This window comes from Pelophylax lessonae, assembly GCF_965119305.1.
Source record: "Pelophylax lessonae genome assembly, chromosome: 7".
Lineage (NCBI taxonomy): Eukaryota > Metazoa > Chordata > Amphibia > Anura > Ranidae > Pelophylax > Pelophylax lessonae.
The window spans coordinates 59,335,507-59,356,188 of NC_138774.1; the positions used below are offsets into that span (position 1 = coordinate 59,335,507).

Here is a 20,682-nt window from a genome sequence, read left to right on the forward strand (position 1 = left end):
GTCAACACGTCACTGCGCATGCACCGCCGCCGCTCGGAAATAGCCGAACGTTTACGGGCTTTCCCGAGCGGCGCATGCGCAGTGTGCATGTCAGGCCGGCCGCGGACCGTTTTCTTTTTTTTTTTTAGCCGAAGAAGAGAAGAGGCGGCAGGGGGCCGCCCCTCTCCAAGTGCCACCTGGGTCCCATGGTCCCACCGGGACCCATGGTAGGGCCAGCCCTGGTAAATTGGGACTCACAAGCTCACCTCACCTCCTCTTGTACTGTATATGATGACACAGAGGGACTTCTCACAGCTCAGAGCTTAGGGCAGAAGAGAATGGTGTTGGACTGAGGGATAGGGTAAGTAATTCACCTTACCCCTGCACACCTAGACTAAAGCATTCGTTCCTTGCAGTCGCGAATGGGCACCCGCTGCAAGGATAGATTTTTTTCTAATGCCCAAAGTTCAGCTTCAAAGTAAGAGCCAATAATCCGACCATGAAGGTCCTTGTGCAGGCACTTCCTGTTATAGAGTGACAAGGACCTTCGAGGCAGGATCAACAGGTTTTACTTTGAAGCTGAATTAGACAAAGTCCACCCTTGCAGTGGAGCCCTCCCAGTCACACTAAATGGGTTAAATGCATGTTTAGCCTAGGGGTGCAGGGATAAGTTGTAATGTAACCCTATTCTTGGCTCTGGCAGACATTCTACATCTATGCAACAAGTCCAGCACTGCTGCCTCTCTTCAGTTCAGTTTCAAAGACCTAATAATCCTACCATGTAGGTCCTTGTGCAGGCACTTCCTGTTCTATGCAATTAGTCCAGCGCTGCCGCCTCTCTGAGGTGCCTCCTCGTTCACAATGCAAGGCTAATAGCCCTGCACTGTACCTGATGACGTTGAGGCACTGCTCAGAGTCCTGGCGAGAGGAGAACAGTGCTGGACTGAGGAATAGGATAAGTAATACACCTGACCTCTGCACCCCTAGGCTAAACAAGCTTTTAACCCTTGGGGGGGGGCAGTGGAAGGGTAGATTCTGCTTGATTCCCAGAGTTCAGCTTCAAAGTTATTCCTGTTGATCCTGCCATAGAGGGTCACGTGCAAGGGTAGGGTAACGATACACCTTACCCCTGCACCACTAGGCTGAACAAGAATTTAACCCTTGTGAGGGGGGGCAGTGTAAGGGTAGATTTTGCCTAATTCCCAGATTTCAGCTTCAAAGTAAGACCTGTTAATCCTGCCATGAAGGTCCTTGTGTGTGAAGGATAGGGTTATAATACACCCTACCCCTGCACCCCTGGACTAATTTGTGCATTTAACTCTTGCAGCGCCGGGTGGGGCCCAATGTAAGAGTGGAATTTGTCTAATTCTCAAAGTTCAACGCCAAAGTAAGACTTGTTGATTCTGCTAAGAAGGCCCTTGTGTGAGGGATAGGGTAATAATACACCTTACCCCTGCACCCCTAGACTAATTTGTACATTTAACTCCTGCAGCGCTGGGTGGGGCCCAATGTAAGGGTAGAATTTGTCTAATTCACAAAGTTCAGCTTCAAAGTAAGACCTAAGTAAGATTGTGCCGTGAAGGATAGGGTAATAATTCACCTTACCACTGCACCCCTAGACTAATTTGTGCATTTACCCCTTGCAGCGCTAGGGGAGGGGGGCAGTGTATATGTGATTTTGTCAACTTTGCCGATTTCAGCTTCAAAGTAAGACTTGTTGATTCTGCCATGAAAGTCCTTGTGTGACGGATATGGGTAATAATACACCTTACCCCTGCACCCCTAGAATAAACGTGCATTTACCCCTTGCAGCGCTGGGGGAGGGGGGCAGTGTAAGGGGGTGATTTTGTAAACTTTGCAGAGTTCAGCTTCAAAGTAAGTCTTGTTGATTCTGCCATGAAGGTCCTTGTGTGACGGATATGGGTAATAATACACCCTACCCCTGCACCCCTAGACTAGAACCTGCATTTACCCCTTGCAGTGGGTGGGGGGGGGGGGTTTCAAGGGTTGATTTGATCTATAACCAAGAGCTCAGCTTTAATAAAAGCTGCAGATTTAAAAATAATAAAAAATGACTTTAAGCTTTAAAGCTTGTATGATATTTTAGTGATTAGGTTTACATGTAAATTGATTGATCGCTTCTTCCTAATTTAAGGATATTTTATTACGTCAAAGGGTTGTGATGTAGTAAATATTTCCATGTAAACGTTCCCTGACCCCTTCATGCTGCAGTCTGGTTGTAATGTTTTTGTCCCCTCTTGTGTCATTATCTGCCGCATTCTGCCTGTAGCAATCACTAATATGTCTATAAAATGCTCACACACCACTGGTTCACTATCTGTGCATCGTATCTGCAGCTTTGTTCAATAAAACTCCGTCCAATCCCCAAACAGCGTTATCACTGAACCCCCCCCCCCCATCCCATACAGCCAGCCGCCTCTTATCTGCCAGAGCCCTCATTATTCTGCGTGTCACCATATCTGTGTCTTCTCAAATATAGTATTGTGTAACCCGTTCAAGCTGAACGCTGAGCAATAACGGCCATTTAACGCAGGCTTGTATTTCTTTAACCACTTTACCCCTGGAGGATTTTGCTGTCTTACGTCAAGGCCACTTTTTGCGATTCGGCGCTGACAATTGCGCGGTCGTGCGACGCCGTACCCAAACGAAATTTACGTCCTTTTTTCCCCACAAACAGAGCTTTCTTTTGGTGGTATTTGATCACCTGTGCGATTTTTACTTTTTGCGCTATAAACAAAAAAAGAGCGTAAATTTTGAAAAAATAACAATATTTTTAACTTTTTTTATATGAAATTCCCCCCCCAAAAAAATGTAAAAATCAAAATTTTTTTACATTTTTGGCCAATTTGTTTTCTGCTACCTATGTTTGGTAAAAAAAATCACAATAAGCGTATTTTGATTGGTTTGCGCAAAAGTTATTGCGTTTACCAATTAAGGGAAAAATTTCTGTCATTTTTGGTGTTTTTTTTTTAACGCGTAATGGCGGCGATCTGCGATTTTTTTTTTTTTTTTTTTTTTTTTTTTTTTTTTTAGCGGGACTGCAACATTGCGGCGGACAGATCGGACCCTTGACTGACATTTTTGACACTTTTGGGGGTACCAGTGACATTACTACAGTAATCAGTGCTATATATATGCACTGTTACTGTAATAATGACACTGGCAGGGAAGGGGTTAATTTTATTGGAGAGGGAGGGGTTAATGTATGCCTGGTGCTTACTAACGTGTGGGGGGGGGGGGGGGAGGTGACTGAGTGACATAAGGACAGATCGCAGGTTCAGCTATGCTGAACACTGCAATCTGTCACTCCTTGTCACTGAGGAGATCCACCCGCTCTGGGAAAGTAGATTCCCCGACAATCGGGGAAGAGCAGCGGCGATCGCCGCCGCTCCTCCCCTGGCCCGACTCCCGCTGTGACTGAAAACAGCAGGAGCGAGTCTCCGGCGGCGCGCGCGTGCGCGCCGCCCACAAGGGGCAGAGTCCAGCGACGTAGGTCTACGTCGCAGGACGATAACGAACCACATTGCTGCAGTAGTAGCAATGTGAGCGGAGCTAAAGTGGTTAAAAATAATTAGATGTCCTTTTTACATACAGCTAGTATAATGACCTCAATCTGGCTTCATATCAGCTCCCTGATTATATCCTAAACAGCAGCACTTAAAGCGGAGTTCCACCCGTTTCTGTGTTTATTAAATGTTTACCCCCTTACTGACCAAGCCATTTTTTGCGAAACGGCACTGCGTTGCTTTAACTGACAATTGCGCGGTCGTGCGTTTTTTTTTTTTTTTTGGGGAATGTTTTTAACAGCAGAAAGTAGAATATATATATATATATATATATATATATATATATGTGTGTGTGTGTGTGTATGTGTATATATATATATATACAGTGGGTACGGAAAGTATTCAGACCCCCTTAAATTTTTCACTCTTTGTTATATTGCAGCCATTTGCTAAAATCATTTAGGTTCATTCTTCTTCCTCATGAATGTACACATAGCACCCCATACTGACAGAAAAACACAGAATTGTTGACATTGTTGCAGATTTATTAAAAAAGAAAAACTGAAATATCACATGGTCCTAAGTATTCAGACCCTTTGCTGTGACACTCATATATTTAACTCAGGTGCTTTCCATTTCTTCTGATCATCCTTGAGATGGTTCTACACCTTCATTTGAGTCCAGCTGTGTTTGATTATACTGATTGGACTTGATTAGGAAAGCCACACACCTGTCTATATAAGACCTTCCAGATCACAATGCATGTCAGAGCAAATGAGAATCATGAGGTCAAAGGAACTGCCTGAAGAGCTCAGAGACAGAATTGTGGCAAGGCACAGATCTGGCCAAGGTTACAAAAAGATTTCTGCTGCACTTAAGGTTCCTAAGAGCACAGTGGCCTCCATAATCCTCAAATGGAAGACGTTTGGGACGACCAGAACCCTTCCTAGAGCTGGCCGTCCGGCCAAACTGAGCTATCGGGGGAGAAGAGCCTTGGTGAGAGAGGTAAAGAAGAACCCAAAGATCACTGTGGCTGAGCTCCAGAGATGCAGTCAGGAGAAAGTTGTAGAAAGTCAACCATCACTACAGCCCTCCACCAGTCAGGGCTTTATGGCAGAGTGGCCCGACGGAAGCCTCTCCTCAGTGTAAGACACATGAAAGCCCGCATGGAGTTTGCTAAAAAACACATGAAGGACTCCAAGATGGTGAGAAATAAGATTCTCTGGTCTGATGAGACCAAAATAGAACTTTTTGGCCTTAATTCTAAGCGGTATGTGTGGAGAAAACCAGGCACTGCTCATCACCTGTCCAATACAGTCCCAACAGTGAAGCATGGTGGTGGCAGCATCATGCTGTGGGGGTGTTTTTCAGCTGCAGGGACAGGACGACTGGTTGCAATCGAGGGAAAGATGAATGCGGCCAAGTACAGGGATATCCTGGACAAAAACCTTCTCCAGAGTGCTCTGGACCTCAGACTGGGCCGAAGGTTTGCCTTCCAACAAGACAATGACCCTAAGCACACAGCTAAAATAACGAAGGAGTGGCTTCACAACAACTCCGTGACTGTTCTTGAATGGCCCAGCCAGAGCCCTGACTTAAACCCAATTGAGCATCTCTGGAGAGACCTAAAAATGGCTGTCCACCAACGTTTACCATCCAACCTGACAAAACTGGAGAGGATCTGCAAGGAAGAATGGCAGAGGATCCCCAAATCCAGGTGTGAAAGACTTGTTGCATCTTTCCCAAAAAGACTCCTGGCTGTATTAGATCAAAAGGGGGCTTCTACTAAATACTGAGCAAAGGGTCTGAATACTTAGGACCATGTGATATTTCAGTTTTTCTTTTTTAACAAATCTGCAACAATGTCAACAATTCTGTGTTTTTCTGTCAGTATGGGGTGCTATGTGTACATTCATGAGGAAGAAGAATGAACTCAAATGATTTTAGCAAATGGCTGCAATATAACAAAGAGTGAAAAATTTAAGGGGGTCTGAATACTTTTTTAGAAAGAATTGCAAAAATTGTTGGGACCGGCGCTACCACTTATAAAACGTGCATGTGCAAAATAGAAAGTGCATATAGTGCTAAAGGTGCACGCAATGAATATAAATATATAAAAATATATAAAGTGCTACGTGCTGTTTATGGGCTGTGCCTTATATATCATACTGTAAACATCATATGTTATGCATATACTTATGCAAATAAAGTGCCAAGTGCTGATATTGCCAAAACCCCGTGTAGTGATTAAAAAATCAAACAAAGTATGGTGTCGGTAGGTGATTCACCGAAAACACCGCTGCTTACCACACTCTTTTGGCCGATACCTCGACACTTCTTCGGTCACTAAAATAAAGGATAAGCCTCCATTGCGTAGCATATGTTATGTTCAGACAAACAAACGTAGCATCCACTCACAGTTAGGGAGTTCACTATCAGCTTGGAGAGGTGTTTGCCGGACCGCTTCCGCGTTCCACCGGCTCAAACCACCGTTCCCGGAAGTGACGTATAGACGTACGTGAACCACGACGTACGTGGTTCACGTACGTCTATACGTCACTTCCGGGAACGGTGGTTTGAGCCGGTGGAACGCGGAAGCGGTCCGGCAAACACCTCTCCAAGCTGATAGTGAACTCCCTAACTGTGAGTGGATGCTACGTTTGTTTGTCTGAACATAACATATGCTACGCAATGGAGGCTTATCCTTTATTTTAGTGACCGAAGAAGTGTCGAGGTATCGGCCAAAAGAGTGTGGTAAGCAGCGGTGTTTTCGGTGAATCACCTACCGACACCATACTTTGTTTGATTTTTTAATCACTACACGGGGTTTTGGCAATATCAGCACTTGGCACTTTATTTGCATAAGTATATGCATAACATATGATGTTTACAGTATGATATATAAGGCACAGCCCATAAACAGCACGTAGCACTTTATATATTTTTATATATTTATATTCATTGCGTGCACCTTTAGCACTATATGCACTTTCTATTTTGCACATGCACGTTTTATAAGTGGTAGCGCCGGTCCCAACAATTTTTGCAATTCTTTCTATTTTACTACCTCAGAGGTAGGTTGGAGGCAGCTTACACCACCTTTTTAAACCTTTTAAGCCTGATTCAGTATACGGAAAACTCCATAGCGCTGGTATACATTCCTTTTTTCTATATCTGAATACTTTTTTGTTTATAGCACAAAAAACGCAGAGGTGATCAAATGGCACCAAAAGAAAGCTCTGTTTGTGGGGGGAAAAAAGGACATCAATTTTATTTGGATACAAAGTCGCATAACCGCGCAAGGGGGTAACTGACAATTGCGCGGTCTTTCGATACTTTACCCAAATAAAATTTGAAGTCCTTTTTTTTTCCCCCACAAATAGAACTTTCTTTTGGTGGTATTTGATCACCTCTGCGGTTTTTAGTTTTTGCGCTATAAACAAAAAAAGAGCGACAATTTTGAAAAAGAAAAAACAATATTTGCTATAAAACATTCCCAATAAAAAAAAATGTAAAAATCTAATTTTTATATCAGTTTAGGCCAATTTGTATTCTGCTACATATTTTTGGTAAAGAAAAATCCCAAAAAAGCGTATAATAATTGGTTTGCACAAAAGTTATAGCGTTTATAAACTACGGGTTAGATTTTTGGACATTTTATTTATTTATATTTTTTATTATTAATGGGGGCGAGCTGCGATTTTTATATTTTTTTTATTTATTTTATTTTTATTTTATTTTTTTTTTATTTTATTTTTTTTTTCATATCGTGACCGCGACATTGCAGTGGACAAATCTGACACTAAGTGACACTTTTTGGGGACTAGTGACGTTAATACAGTGATCGGTGCTAAATAATATGCGCTGTTCCTGTATAAATGACACTGGCAGGGAATGAGTTAACACTAGGGGTGATCAAGGGGTTAAATGTCTTCCCTATATGTGCTTTCTAACTGTGTGGGGGATGGATTGAACAGAGGCACAGAGAGGTCGGTGATTCAGCTTAGCTGAATCAAACAATCTTTCCCTGCCTCTCTGACAGGAGAGTGGTCTTGCATTGTTTACATTCCAGACGGCTCTCCTGTCATTGTAGCCGAAGGTCACAGGAGGCCGACGGCGATCGCACCCACTCCTCCTGCGGTCTGCCTTCCACTGTGTCTAATCACAATGGGAGCGCACGTGTTCTTGGCTGGTGGAACTCCGCTTAAAAGGGAATGTAAACGATCACCTTCTAAAAGAACCCATTCAGTTTAAAATAGAGATAAAAGGCAAAACATGTGTGTATAGATATAAAAAAACATTATAAATACCTTTATTTTTTTTTTTGTCTTTTATATAAGTGATCACATTCCCTCTGTTCTCAGCTGCAAAGGAGATGGGGGGGGATGAGAAACAGCAGCACACGGAGCTTCCCAGTGAATGGATGTGCAAGAGGTGGCATGTCTGGACAAGTCTGATCATTGGAGAAGAGCAGGCTGAGTTCCCAGCATAGCTAGACAACTAACCACGTTGTGCTCTCCTGCTTGGCGTGGTCAGTTTTTATTAGGAAAGCAGAGGGCCTGGCAGAAACACCTGGGATTTCTCGTAAAGAAAGCAATACAAAGAGAACAGGATACTTTCTCATATGTGGCACAGCAGCCACATATCAGGAATATGAAGTGTTGGGGTAAAAAACGCTTTATTAGAGCCCTTTCACACTGAGGCACTTTTCAAGAGCTTTGGCGCTAAAAAAAACGCATGAAAAGCTCACTAAAACCTATTCCCATTGAAATCAATAAAGGCTTTCACACTGGAGTGGGGCGGTAAAAAAATCCTGCAAGCAGCATCTTTGTAGCATGTTAGGAGCACTAAAAAAAAAAAGCTCCTCAAAAATGCCGCTCTCCATTGAAATGAATAGGAAGCACCTCAAAAGTGCCTGGAAAGCGCTGCAAAAGCGCTCAGAGTTTTATGGGCAGTTTTCAGTGTGAAATGGGCTCTTAAAGTGATTGGAATGTCTCCTTTTGTTTTTTCTATTAAAATAAGAAACATGTTAATCCTTCCCTCCTCTGTGCAGTTGGTTTTGCCTGGATCCTCCTTTTCTCGGGTCCCTCTTCTGTGCTCCTGGCCCCTCCCTCCTGTCGAGTGCCCCCACGGCAAGCAGCTTTCTATGGGGGCACCCGAGCCGCTGCTCTGTGTGTCCAATCAGACATGGAGGCCCCCCCCCCATCCTTATCGGCTAACTAAGTTTGATTGACAGTAGCGGGAGGCAATGGTGCCGCTGCTGTGTCTTAGCCAATCAGGAGGGAGGACGGCTGAGGCATTTGTGGACATAACTGGATCGAGAGGGGGCTCAGGCAAGTATGAAGGGGGCTGAGGCGGGCTGCACAAAGAAGGCTTTTTATCCTATTGTAAACAACTCATTAACCACTTGCCGACCGCCGCAAGTACATATACTTCAGCAGTCAGCCCCTCCTGGGCAAAGCGACGTATCGTCGCTCACCCACAAGCCTCTAGGGGGCGAGCACGCGCCGCTGGAGGAGCGCTCCCGCCCCCGCTCGTTCAGTAACATCCCCGCGCGTTCAGGAACATCCCCGCGCAAGTGACCGGCGGCTCCAATGTCCGCCGGCCACTCGCGATCTCCCGCTGCAGAGGGAGAAAGGCAGGCGGCTGATGTAAACAAAGCCGCCTGTCATTCTCCCTGGTGTAACTGCAGAGATCATACGATCCTGCCATGTAGGATCGTATGTCTCTGTGGTTACATCACAAGCCACGCCCCTTGACAGTTAGAATCACGCCCCTAGGGACACACTTAACCCCTTGATCACTAATAAAATTAACCCCTTTCCTGCCAGTGTCATTTTTACAGTAACAGTGCATAGTTATAGCACTGATTACTGTAGTAATGTCACTGGTACCCCCAAAAGTGTCAAAAATGTCAGTCAGGGGTCCAATCTGTCCGCCGCAATGTCACAGTCCTGCAAAAAAAAAATCGCAGATCGCTGCCGTTACTAGTTAAAAAAAAAAAAAAAACAATAAAAATGACAAATCTTTCCCGTAGTTAGTAAACGCAATAACTTTTGCGCAAACCAATCAAAATACGCTTATTGCGATTTTTTTTTTTTTTAACAAAATTATGTAGCAGAAAACAAATTGGCCTAAAATCTTAAAAAAATTTTGATTTTTACATTTTTTTTTTGAGAATTTCATATAAAAAAATGTGAAAAAATATTGTTATTTTTTTCAAAATTTTGTTTATAGCGCAAAAAGTAAAAATCGCGTAGGTGATCAAATACCACCAAAAGAAAGCTCTGTTTGTGGGAAAAAAAGGACGTCAATTTCATTTGGGTACAGCATCGCACCACCACGCAATTGTCCGTTAAAATCACGCAGTTCCGAATCGCAAAATAGGCCCTGGTCTTTGAGCAGCCAAATCCTCCGGGGGCTTAAGTGGTTAAGATAAAAAATACCTTTTGCCTTTACAACCACTTTAAGGCTCCATTCACACCTGAGTGAGATTCTGCCCACCATGCCCGCCATGATGAAATGCGTGATGCGTTTTGCAATGCCATTTTTTTCCTGATGGCACCCCAAACTTTATTGGAAATGCAATAAAGCAAAAAAAAAAAACCCCATAGAGCAGTCTTGAAGACTACCCTTGTTGTCCATGTGGAGGATGGGGTACAGTCTCTGAACTCAGGGCCAGCTTGGAGGGGAGCAGAAGCAATCTCCAAACATGCAATAAAACCGAGAAAACGGGCGCCTCTGAGTATAACTGTAAAGATTTTATGTTGTAGAAAACAATAAAAACTCACATAAAAGTAACCCGCGCGCTCCTTTTTCAAGAAATTAGAAGGCCTACCGCAGTGCGAATGCTTCGAAATGTGTCACGAGCACGCCAGTGACGCATACACGGAAGACACTGCGGCTCACCCTGCGGTCCAGCCCTTAGATTCGTCCTTCCGTACCATCTTCACTTCCTGCTGGACCGGACCACGACATGAGCGGCATCACAAGATCAGCAAGGTGGCCCCACGCAGACCCCGCTCACCGGATATCCTATGTGCCGGATCCTACTAACTGTTATGTGAGTTTTTATTGTGTCCTACAACATTAAATCTTTCCCAGTTATACTCCGAGGCGCCTGTTTTCTCTGCCTGATTATTAAGACTCCGCAGCTAGAAAAACTGTAGCTGCTGACTTTTAATTTTTAGAAAACCGACTGGAGCTTCTCTTTAAAGCGGAGTTCCAGCCTAAACACACACTCACCTGTCCAACGGTCCAGCGATGCGGCCGCCCGAAGCCTCGCTCTTCTCCCTCTCTGCTCTGCGGCGCCGGCATCACTGATGTGGGCACCCGGCTGTGACAGTTGTCGGCTTCACAGCCGGGTACGCACTGCGCATGCGCGAGTTGCGCTACGCATCGTGATTGGCCGGCAATGGGACGTGTCAGAGGTCCCAGAAGATTGCAGGGAGGGAGGGGGAGAGGAGAACTTCCGCTCAGGGCGCCGCGGCACTCCGATCGGAAGTGGGAGCGGGTACCTGTCAAAACTAGGTACCCGCTCCACCCCCAAAAAAATGACATGCCAAATGTGGCATGTCAGGGGGTTAGAACTACCTAAAGCGGAAGTTCCACTTTTGGGTGGAACTCCGCTTTAACTCTACAAAGAAAGTGATGTCACACTTCTGGCTGTACAGAGGTTTGCATGGTGCTTTTTTATGTATTTTTATTACAGGCCATTATATAGCACCATTCATTTACATTGCACTTTACATATGGTACATTTGCATCAGTCCTTTCCATCAAGGAGGTTACAATCTGAAGTCACTATCTGTGCATACATACTCATACTTGGGCCAGTTTGGACAGGAAACCATTTACCTACCAGTATGTCTTTGGAGTGTGGGAGAAAACCCCCCCAAAAAGCCCACACAAGCACAGGGGGACATGCAAACTCCATGCAGCTGGAATCCTGACCAGGATTTGACCACTAAAATCAAAGAACAAACACAAGGGCGCACTGGCCTAGTGCATTATCCTCTATAAAGGTTTTATTGAATAAAAGATAAAAAAAATACACACTGAGTCTTGGTATAAGCATATCAAATGGATCTATTGCCATTCGCATCAGAACCAAAGGGTATAGCATCCTCTGAAGCTAGGCTTACGCGTTTCGAGGCTTCGCCTCTTCCTCAGAGCCTATGGGCCATGATTCAGCCCTTGCTTTATATACGAAACAAAGACCTCTTAAACGAGAAGCAATTGGACCCGGACCCACCCCCACAGGGGTGTGTACATGGGGTGCTGTCCAGGTCAACCTGCCCAACTATATAAATACATCCATGAGACTAGTGCACGATGAGCAGCGCAAATGCCCCCACTCTCCTCTGTGCCCCCCTCTGCCCAGCCCTACTCTGTGCCCCCCCCCCCTGCCCAGCCCTACTCTGTGCCCCCCTCAGCCCAGTCCTCCCCTGTGCCCTTGCCCACTCCTCCCCTGTACTCGCAGCCCAGTCCTCCTCTATACCCTCAAACCCGGTCCTTCCCTGCTCCCCTGGGCCCCAGCTCAGTGACCCTCAGTACTCCATCCCAGTCCTCCCCTGTGCCCCTGCCTAGTTCTCCTTTTTGCCCCCCCAGCTCAGTTCTCCCCTGTGCCCCTGCCTAGTCCTCTTTTGTGCCCCCAGCCCAGTCCTTCTAAGTTCCTCATCCTTGTCCTCCCCTGTACCTCCCCAGCCCGGTCCTCCCCTGTACCCCTTAGCCTGGTCCTCCCCTGTACCCCCCAGCCCGGTCCTCCCCTATTCCCCCCCAGCCCGGTCCTCCCCTATTCCCCCCCAGCCTGGTCCTCCCCTGTACCCCCCAGCCTGGTCCTCCCCTGTACCCCCAGCCTGGTCCTCCCCTATCCCCCCCCCATCCCGGTCGTCCCCCCCTTTACCCCCAAGCCTGGTTTTTCCTTGTACCAACCAGCCCAGTCCTCCTCTGAGCCCAGTCACCCTCAGTACTCCATCCCAGTCCTCCCCTGTACCCCAATCCATTCTTCCCCTGTGCTTCTGCCTAGTCCTCATCTGTGCCTCCCAGCCCACTCCTTCCCAGTACCTCATCCTTGTCCTCCCCTTGTACACAAACCCAGTCCTTCCCTGTTGCCAGGAGTACTGGAGACTAATTCAATCATGCCTGCTGATCTAAGCGCCTTCCTTTATCTGCAGGCACCTTCATCCCAGACCTCCATTGTCTTTCCAGAGATCCGGATCTGCCTCTCTAAACTGTCTTCAGGCCTCTACAATATCCTTTCTGCAGACATGACATATATCTCAATGAACAGCCACGTCTGGTCCTCACGCAGCACTGCGTCCATCCTGCTCATCTATAGACTAATAGATGATCCATCATCCCCCCTCCAGTTCCAGTACATTACTGTGTCCCCGGCCCTGCACTTCCTGCCCCGCAGCCCTCTCCGCTGTCCTGCGCTGTGTTTGCTGTAAGCAATGTAATTATCACTTGGCAATGAACAGCTGTATATTCATGTAAACAATGGGGATGGAAAGCAAACATCCACCAGCAGAACATACATAGTTCTGCATATGTGCGCTGGAGCACGCTGCCTGCATGCATGGGGTCTCTGACGTCTGTAAACAACGCACAACCGTCTCCATCGGATGCATATTTGTCCGCTCATTCACAGGAATAAACAGATCTAAATCTTCTCAGAAATGTTATTCGCACAACTGGCTGCGTGTCTATTAGATGCTGAAAATTTTATTTTGTCTTTCGGGATGGCGGTGGGGGTGGGGGGTCTGATTCTTTAAGCAGATGTTCAGCCAAAATGTTTGCTTAGAGTTTGGATAGAGTGAAGAAGGATCAGAACCCCTGTTAGGTTTTTATTGGCACCCGAGGCCCTGCTTACTTCTTCCATAGATGGGGGGACATGTCAAGGCAAGGCATGGGTGGGGGGGGGTTAGGCCATTGGCCTAAGGCTGGCCATACAGTGAGGGGAAAAAAGTATTTGATCCCCCTGCTGATTTTGTACGTTTACCCACTGTCAAAGAAATAATCAGTTTATAATTTTAATTAGTGATCGACCGATTATCGGCAAAGCTGATATATCGAGGGCCGATCTGCACTTTCCCCGATATATCGGAATCAGCCACCAAGGTGACCGATATTGCCGATATTCGGGGAAAGTGCTGTACCAGAGTGATGCCTGCAGCTAGAGGCATCACTCCGGTACCGGCGTCCATAGCCGGCAGTCAGCTGTCTTGTAATGACAACCAATGCGGCTGAGAAGCCTCTCGGCTGTCGTTACAAGGAGCGGGAGGGGACGTTCCCCTCCCCTTCCCGCCGCCTTCCGCGGCTCGCCCGAGTCTCCCGTCCCACCGGGAGACCTGAGCAACCAGCCTGCACGGCTGCTGAAGACTCGATCAAAGCCGCATTCAGCTCTCTTTGGGTCTCCATGTAAAACCCAGGAAGTGATGTAATGACATGACTCCCGGGTACTCGGCGCCAGATTAAAAAAAAAATTACTTGGCGTTTTGAATGCTTTTAAGTGCAGGGGAGGGGGTTTGGGGTCTTCTAGACCCCCAGATCCCTCCACAAGAGTATCTGTCAAGTAATGAAAATAATAATTTTTAAATGTACGAGAATATCGGCCGATACCGATATGCAGTGGCCAAAATATCGGTATCGGCAAAGAAAAACCGGTATCGGTCGATCATTAATTTAAATGGTAGGTTTATTTAAACAGTGTGAGACAGAATAACAACAAAAATATCCAGAGAAACGCATTTCAAAAAAGTTATAAATTGATTTGCATTTAAATGAGTGAAATAAGTATTTGATCCCCTATCAATCTGCAAGATTTCTGGATCCCAGGTGTCTTCTATACAGGTAACGAGCGGAGATTAGGAGCACTCTTTAAGGCCCCTTTCACACTTGTATGACTTGTCCTGCGACTTGGGACTGCAAAGTCGCATGACAAGTCTTACTCCATGATTGACTTTTTCATCAATTTAGGCCAATATGTATTCTGTTACATATTTTTGGTAAAAAAAATCCTAAGTGTATATTGATTGGTTTCCCCAAAAGTAAGTCCCGGTTCACACTAGGGCGACCTGTGAGGCGACCTGGTCGCCTCACAGGTCGCCGCAGGTCGCCTCCCATAGGGAAGCTGCGGACCCGTTCTAATAGGAGCGACACAAGTCGCTCCGACTTAGAAAAAGGGTCCGGAGCTTCTTTGGGGCGACCAGGAGGCGACCGCCATAGACTTCAATGTTATGAAGTCCGTGGCGGCCGCTCCGAGGTGGCGGCGCGCTGCTCGCACCGCGACCTCGGAGGTCGCGGTGCGAAGTAGCGTCGCCCGTATGTGAATGGGGCCTTATAGTGTCTACAAACTATAGGATACATTTATGGACTTTTTATTTATTTTTTATTGTTTTTACTAGTAATGGCGGCAATCAGACATTTTTCTCTTTCATTCATTGACGGACACAGCTCCTGATCTTCTCAACCATTGGTTTATACTGCCCCTACAGGAGTAGGACACTAGGCAGGAAAAAAGTCTGGCTATGCCTATGGGGAGTTCCAGGAGGTATCTCTGCCATAGGTACTCAGTTTTTTTCTGCCTAGTCAGGAGTAAGGACCTAGTTCCTTGCTGGGATCTCTGATCCTGGCAATTTTTTCTTTTTAGGTAGAATTTTTTTCTCCTGGATTTTTTCCTGTGGAATCTACAATCAACTGCCGGACTAGGCGACGGGCTGGATAATCTAGATCCAGTGGTCACTCCAGTCTGGACAGCAAGCGCTCGCAGACCTTAGCTCCGCGCTAGGTGGGCCACGTTATAGCCCCACCGAAAGGGGGCTGGCCTGCAAGTTAAACACCTCGCGAGGTTGCATACGACAAGGTCTCGGCCCGGGTCGCAGCGTTCCTCTTGGCCAACAGCTCCCCATTTCAATGGAGAGGCGGTTCTGTCTGGTTCCTGGTATGGTAAATAAACGTCCCCCCCCTCTCCCCCTTGAGGGGGTGGATGTGGGCCGTGGGGTGGCCTGGTCCACTGTCTAGGGTGGAGACAGGGTGCTGTGCTGGCGATAGGGGCGGGGGGGGGGGTGCGCCACCGGTAACTGGGCGATCGGCTGTGGGAGGGGTGTACCTGGTAGAGGCTCCTGCCAGTGTCCCCCTTCATGCCTGTGCCGTTTTCTGACGCCTAGGGATCCCTCCTAATGCCAAGTGGGGCCACCATTTTCTTGTAGCCTGTGTGCTTCATGCACGGCGACCATGTTTGTGTAGTCCGGCAGCCATTTTTCGGTGGTTTTTCGGTGGTTTGCCATTGAAAATAGAAGTGGCCATGACAGTAGAGCCCTCTGGGCAGAGATTTTGGCGGTGGGAGCCCCTCCTTATACCCTGGTGCTTTTCATTTTCTGATCGCCGTTCATGCAGTGCAGATTTTCCTGGTAGCTGCGGTGCCTGGCTTCTGGGGGGTGGTGAGTCTGGTGGGGTCCTCTACCTCTCTGCTGAGGATCGATTGGGTGCTCTGTTACTGGCGACCAAGTGGGGGTTGTCCCTTAGCAGTGTTTTACACTTTTTTGTGGTTTCCCCCTGGTTACTCATGGAGTCTTTGGAGCACATCTCCCCACCTGATTCCCTCTCTGAAGCTGCAGCGCCCTCTAGGTCCCATCCATCCATCGATGCACTGACGGCGGTCCTGGAGTCCTTGGTGTCCTGGGTGAAGGTGGCTTTTGGGCGACTGGCTGGCAAAAAATGCCCCCCGCCTTCCCCTGCCTTATCTGTCTCATCAAATCCTGAATCTGATTCGGCCGCCGCAGACATGGGTCACCCTGCTGGGACTGCGACCCCGTGCCCTGAATGCTCAGATAGTGAGGAGGATTCCTCCACTTCTGCAACCGTGTACGAAAAGGCGCTGGTGGAGGCACTGATTTTAGTTGTGCATGAGACCCTAAAGCTAGAGGACGCAGCTGCGACAAAGGCACAGGTTCTCTTTTGGCATTCACAAGCCATCTAGAGTGGAAAAGTTGTTCCCTTTCCCCTCCTATTGTGACAGAATTCTCACTTAATAGTGGGGACGACCAAATCGTCCCTTTGGGGCCCCTAAGCAATTTTGCTAGGCGATACACCTATGAGGAGTCCCTTCTTAAGAAGTGGACTATTCCACTGGTGGTGGACCCTCCATTTTCCAGATTAAGCAAGGCAACTATGATTCTGGTTGAAGAGTCATGGATTGCCCTGGTGTCGCAGACGCTGAGTGAATCCGCAGACTCTGAGTGAATCGGCTAGGCTTTTGCGCACCGTGACCTGGAGGGGGAGTAGCTCCCCCCTGCCTTTGCTGAGCTGGCGGACCAGCTGCTCCAGGGGCTGCAGTTTATCTGTGAAGTCTCTTTGAAAGCGGCTCCCCTAGTGGCTTGGCTCTCTGTTTCAGCAGTGGTCCTTCAGCATGTCTTTTGGCTCAAATGCTGGTCTACGGACCAGACTTCTAAAAAGGCCTTGACTGATCTTCCCTTTCAAGGAGATCGCTTGTTTGGTGCTACCCTGGTTGACATCATTAAAGGTCTCACTGAGGAAAAGAGTACCTTTCTTCCGCAGGCTACTAAGGGCCCTCATTGTAGATGTGGCCCTCATTTTAGATGTGGCCCTCCGTCTTTGCTCATAAGTTTTTTTTTTGTTTTTTTTTACCTCGGGGTCGACTGACAAGGGATTGGATCCCTTCGGGGCCTCCTCAGGAGGATCCAAGCGAACTTGGTCTAGCAAGTCTCCTTCAGCATGAAGATGCGCCCTCACCCATATCTGGGGAGGGGGGGAACGTCTTCGCTGGCTCCGGGACTCGTGGACTCCCTTGGAACAAGTCAGGTGGGCCCACAAGGTCATTTGGTCCGGCTACAAGATCGAGTTTTATCCTTACCCTCCAGGAAGGTTCTTCCTTCCAAAGTGCGACTGTCCCCGCTATGTTTACAGGCTCTTTTTGGGGGTGGATCAAGACCTTTTACTTTAAAGGGTGATGGTCCCGGTTCCGACTTCAGAACGTTTTCAGGGGTTTTACTCAAACTTGATTAAGTCCCCAGGAAGGAAGGCAAGGTACGTCCAATTCTGGACCTCAAGGCGCTGAACTGCTTTGTGCAAGTGCAGAAGTTCAGAATGGAGTCCGTTCACATGGTTGTGGCTTCCATGCATCAGGGGGATTTTTTTTGCCTCCATCGACATCAAGGACGCTTACCTTCCCATTCCATTATGTGTCGGTCTCCAGCGCTTCCTCCGTTTTCCAATGGGAGAGGAGCATTATCAGTGTGTGGCATTACCCTTTGGTCTCACTTCTGCTCCTCGGGTCTTCATGAACATTGGTACGCCAATCTGGTGCGGCTGGTCGCCGATGTTCCTTGGAAACCTCCTCTCAGGGAGGATCTGTTGTCCCAAGGACCAATCTTCCATCCTGCTTTACAGTCGTTGGCTTTGACGGCTTGGTTGTTCAATGCCAGTTGCTGATGGATGGAGGCTTGTCTGAGTCTGTGATTCCAACGCTGTTAAAAGCTAGGTAATCTACTTCTAGGAGGATTCAAAAAAACACTGGAACTGTGTAAGACCCGGGTGTATGGGTCCGGCACAGAAGCCGTGTTTATAGCATAGAGAAAGAAAGAGTTCGGAAAGAAGAGTTGAGAAACGGACAAAGGAAAATGTGGGAACTAGACAGTGGGAGAAAGAGAGGACCAGAGAGGAAGGAAAAAACAAAAGGGAAGGAGAAGAGGGAAGGATGGAAAAACGCAGGAAAGAAAACAAAAAGGGAAAAAAGAAGAAGGGGAAAGAAAAAGAAAAAAAAAAGGGAAGGAAGGAAAAAGAAAAGGAATAGTAGAGGGCTATTGGGATTTTTTCGGTACTGTAACTAGCGATGGAAAACCACCATATATAAAAATATATAAATTTTTATTAATGTATTATATTAAAAATATTTACAGACAAAGACAAAAAAAGAAATTATAAGATAAAAGGTGTACAGAGCAGGTTACCATAATAAATTGTCAATTACATACAGTTGTAATAATTTCAGGCAATAATAATAAGTTGTACAAGCTCCGGTGACCCCAGAACAAGGCACCGGGCTAACCCGCGAAACATGTTGGGTTAATGCCCGGTGCCTTTTTCTTTTTCTTTCCCCTTCTTCTTTTTTCCCTTTTTGCTTTCTTTCCTGCGTTTTTCCATCCTTCCCTCTTCTCCTTCCCTTTTGTTTTTTCCTTCCTCTCTGGTCCTCTCTTTCTCCCACTGTCTAGTTCCCATATTTTCCTTTGTCCGTTTATCAACTCTTCTTTCCGAACTCTTTCTTTCTCTATGCTATAAACACGGCTTCTGTGCCTGACCCATACACCCGGGTCTTACACAGTTCCAGTGTTTTTTTGAATTATCATTAGGGATGTTGGTACATTATTACAGTTATACAACAAACATCCAATTGTGTACTTCTAGGAGGATTTACCATCGTACGTGGAAGACGTACATTGCATGGTGTGAGTCTCTTGGGGTTCATCCTCCCTCTTTTTTCGGTCGATTGGACCTGGACCTTCCTTTAACAGAGGGTTGAGTAGAAACTGGCCTTGAGTACTATCATGGGTCAGGTGTCGGTCTTAGCGGTCCTCTTTCAATGGCCCTTGGCCACATACTCCTTGGTGCATACTTTTCTTCATGGAGTTAGGCACTTGACCCCTCCAGCACAGTCTCTGTTGCTGCCTTGGGACCTCAATCTGGTGCTCTCAGTCCTCCAGAAGCCTCCTTTTGAGAATCTTCAGTATATTCCCCTGCTAACGCTGTCCCAGAAGGTGGCCTTTTTGGGAGCTTTCACCTCTGCGCGCAATGTGTTGGAAATGGCGGCGTTACCCTGTCGTTCACCTTACTTGGTGGTTCACAGTGATGAGGTGGTTCTTTACCCCGTCTGTCCATCCTTCCTTCCTTCCTCAGGTTATCCCTGATTTTCATTTGAATGAAGACATTTTGTTGCCTTCCCTGTGTCCCAGGCCACTGCATCCAAAGGAAATTGCTTTGCATGCCTTGGATGTGGTCTGGGCGATTAGGGTGTACCTGGCAGCTACGGAGTCTTAGGAAATCAGACTCACTATTTGTGCTTATGGATAGGCCTTGGAAATGGTTGTCCACTTCCTCTTTGACCATTTCCAGATGGATCAGACAGACGGTGATTCAGGCCTATTCCATCAAGGGTCAGGTTCCTCCTCTCCCTGTCAAGGCTCACTCTACTCGAGTGCTCAGTGCCTCCTGGGCCTTCCATCATCAGGCGTCAGTGATGCAGGTTTGCAAGGCGGCAACCTGGTCGCGATGCACACTTTCACAAAGTTCTATAAAGTGGATGTGTTGGCATCTGCAGATGCTTCCTTTGGCCACAAAGTTTTGTAGGCTGCTGTTTCGAGGACCTGGTCCTCTTTGGGGGTGTATTGTTCTTTTCAGGTGGGCTCCAGTTGTTTTGGTTGAGCTCCTGTTTACCTGGCTGGCTATAGTTTTAGCCTTGGGAATTTTTTTTTTGCTGTTCCCACCCCTCATGTTTGATACTGCTTTGGGATGTCCCAATGGTTAAGAAGATCAGGAGCTGTGTCCGTCAATTAATGAAAAAGATAATGGGATTTTTGGCTTACTGTAAAATCCATTTCTCTGATGTTCATAAACGGACACAGCACCCACCCCTCGGTTAAGTTGTAACTCTTCTGAGACTGCTTGTAACAAAACTGAGTACCTATAGCAGAGAGTAGGAGTACACCCCCTGGGACTGCCCATAGGCATAGCCAGACTTTTTTTCTGCCTAGTGTCCTACACCTGTAGGGGGCAGTATAACCCAATGGTTTAGAAGATCAGGAGCTGTGTCTATCAATGAACATCAGAGAAATGGATTTTACGGTAGGTCAAAAATCCCATTTTTTAGCGGGACTGCGACATTTCGGCAGACAAATCTAACACTAAGTGACACTTTTTGGGAACCAGTGACACTAATACAGTGATCAGTGCTAGAAAAAATGCACAGTTACTTTATCAATGACACTGGCAGGGAAGGGGCGATCAAGGGGTTAATGTGTTCCCAGGGAGTGTTTTTCAACTGTAGGGGGGAGTGGATCCATTGGAGAAAAAGTGAGATCTGTGTTTCAGCTTAACTGAAACACAAGATCTCTCTCTTCCTCTGCGATAGAACAGCGGTCTTCCTTGTTTACATAGGCAG

The 20,682-nt window shown here is 46.9% G+C and overlaps 1 protein-coding gene across 2 annotated transcripts in view; it reads left to right on the forward strand.

Moving 5' to 3' along the window:
* The window catches only part of LOC309560910 (regulator of G-protein signaling 3-like), a 254,393-nt gene that overhangs the window by 65,412 nt on the left and 168,299 nt on the right, over positions 1–20,682 (forward strand). The gene's annotated exons all lie outside the window — the stretch shown is intronic.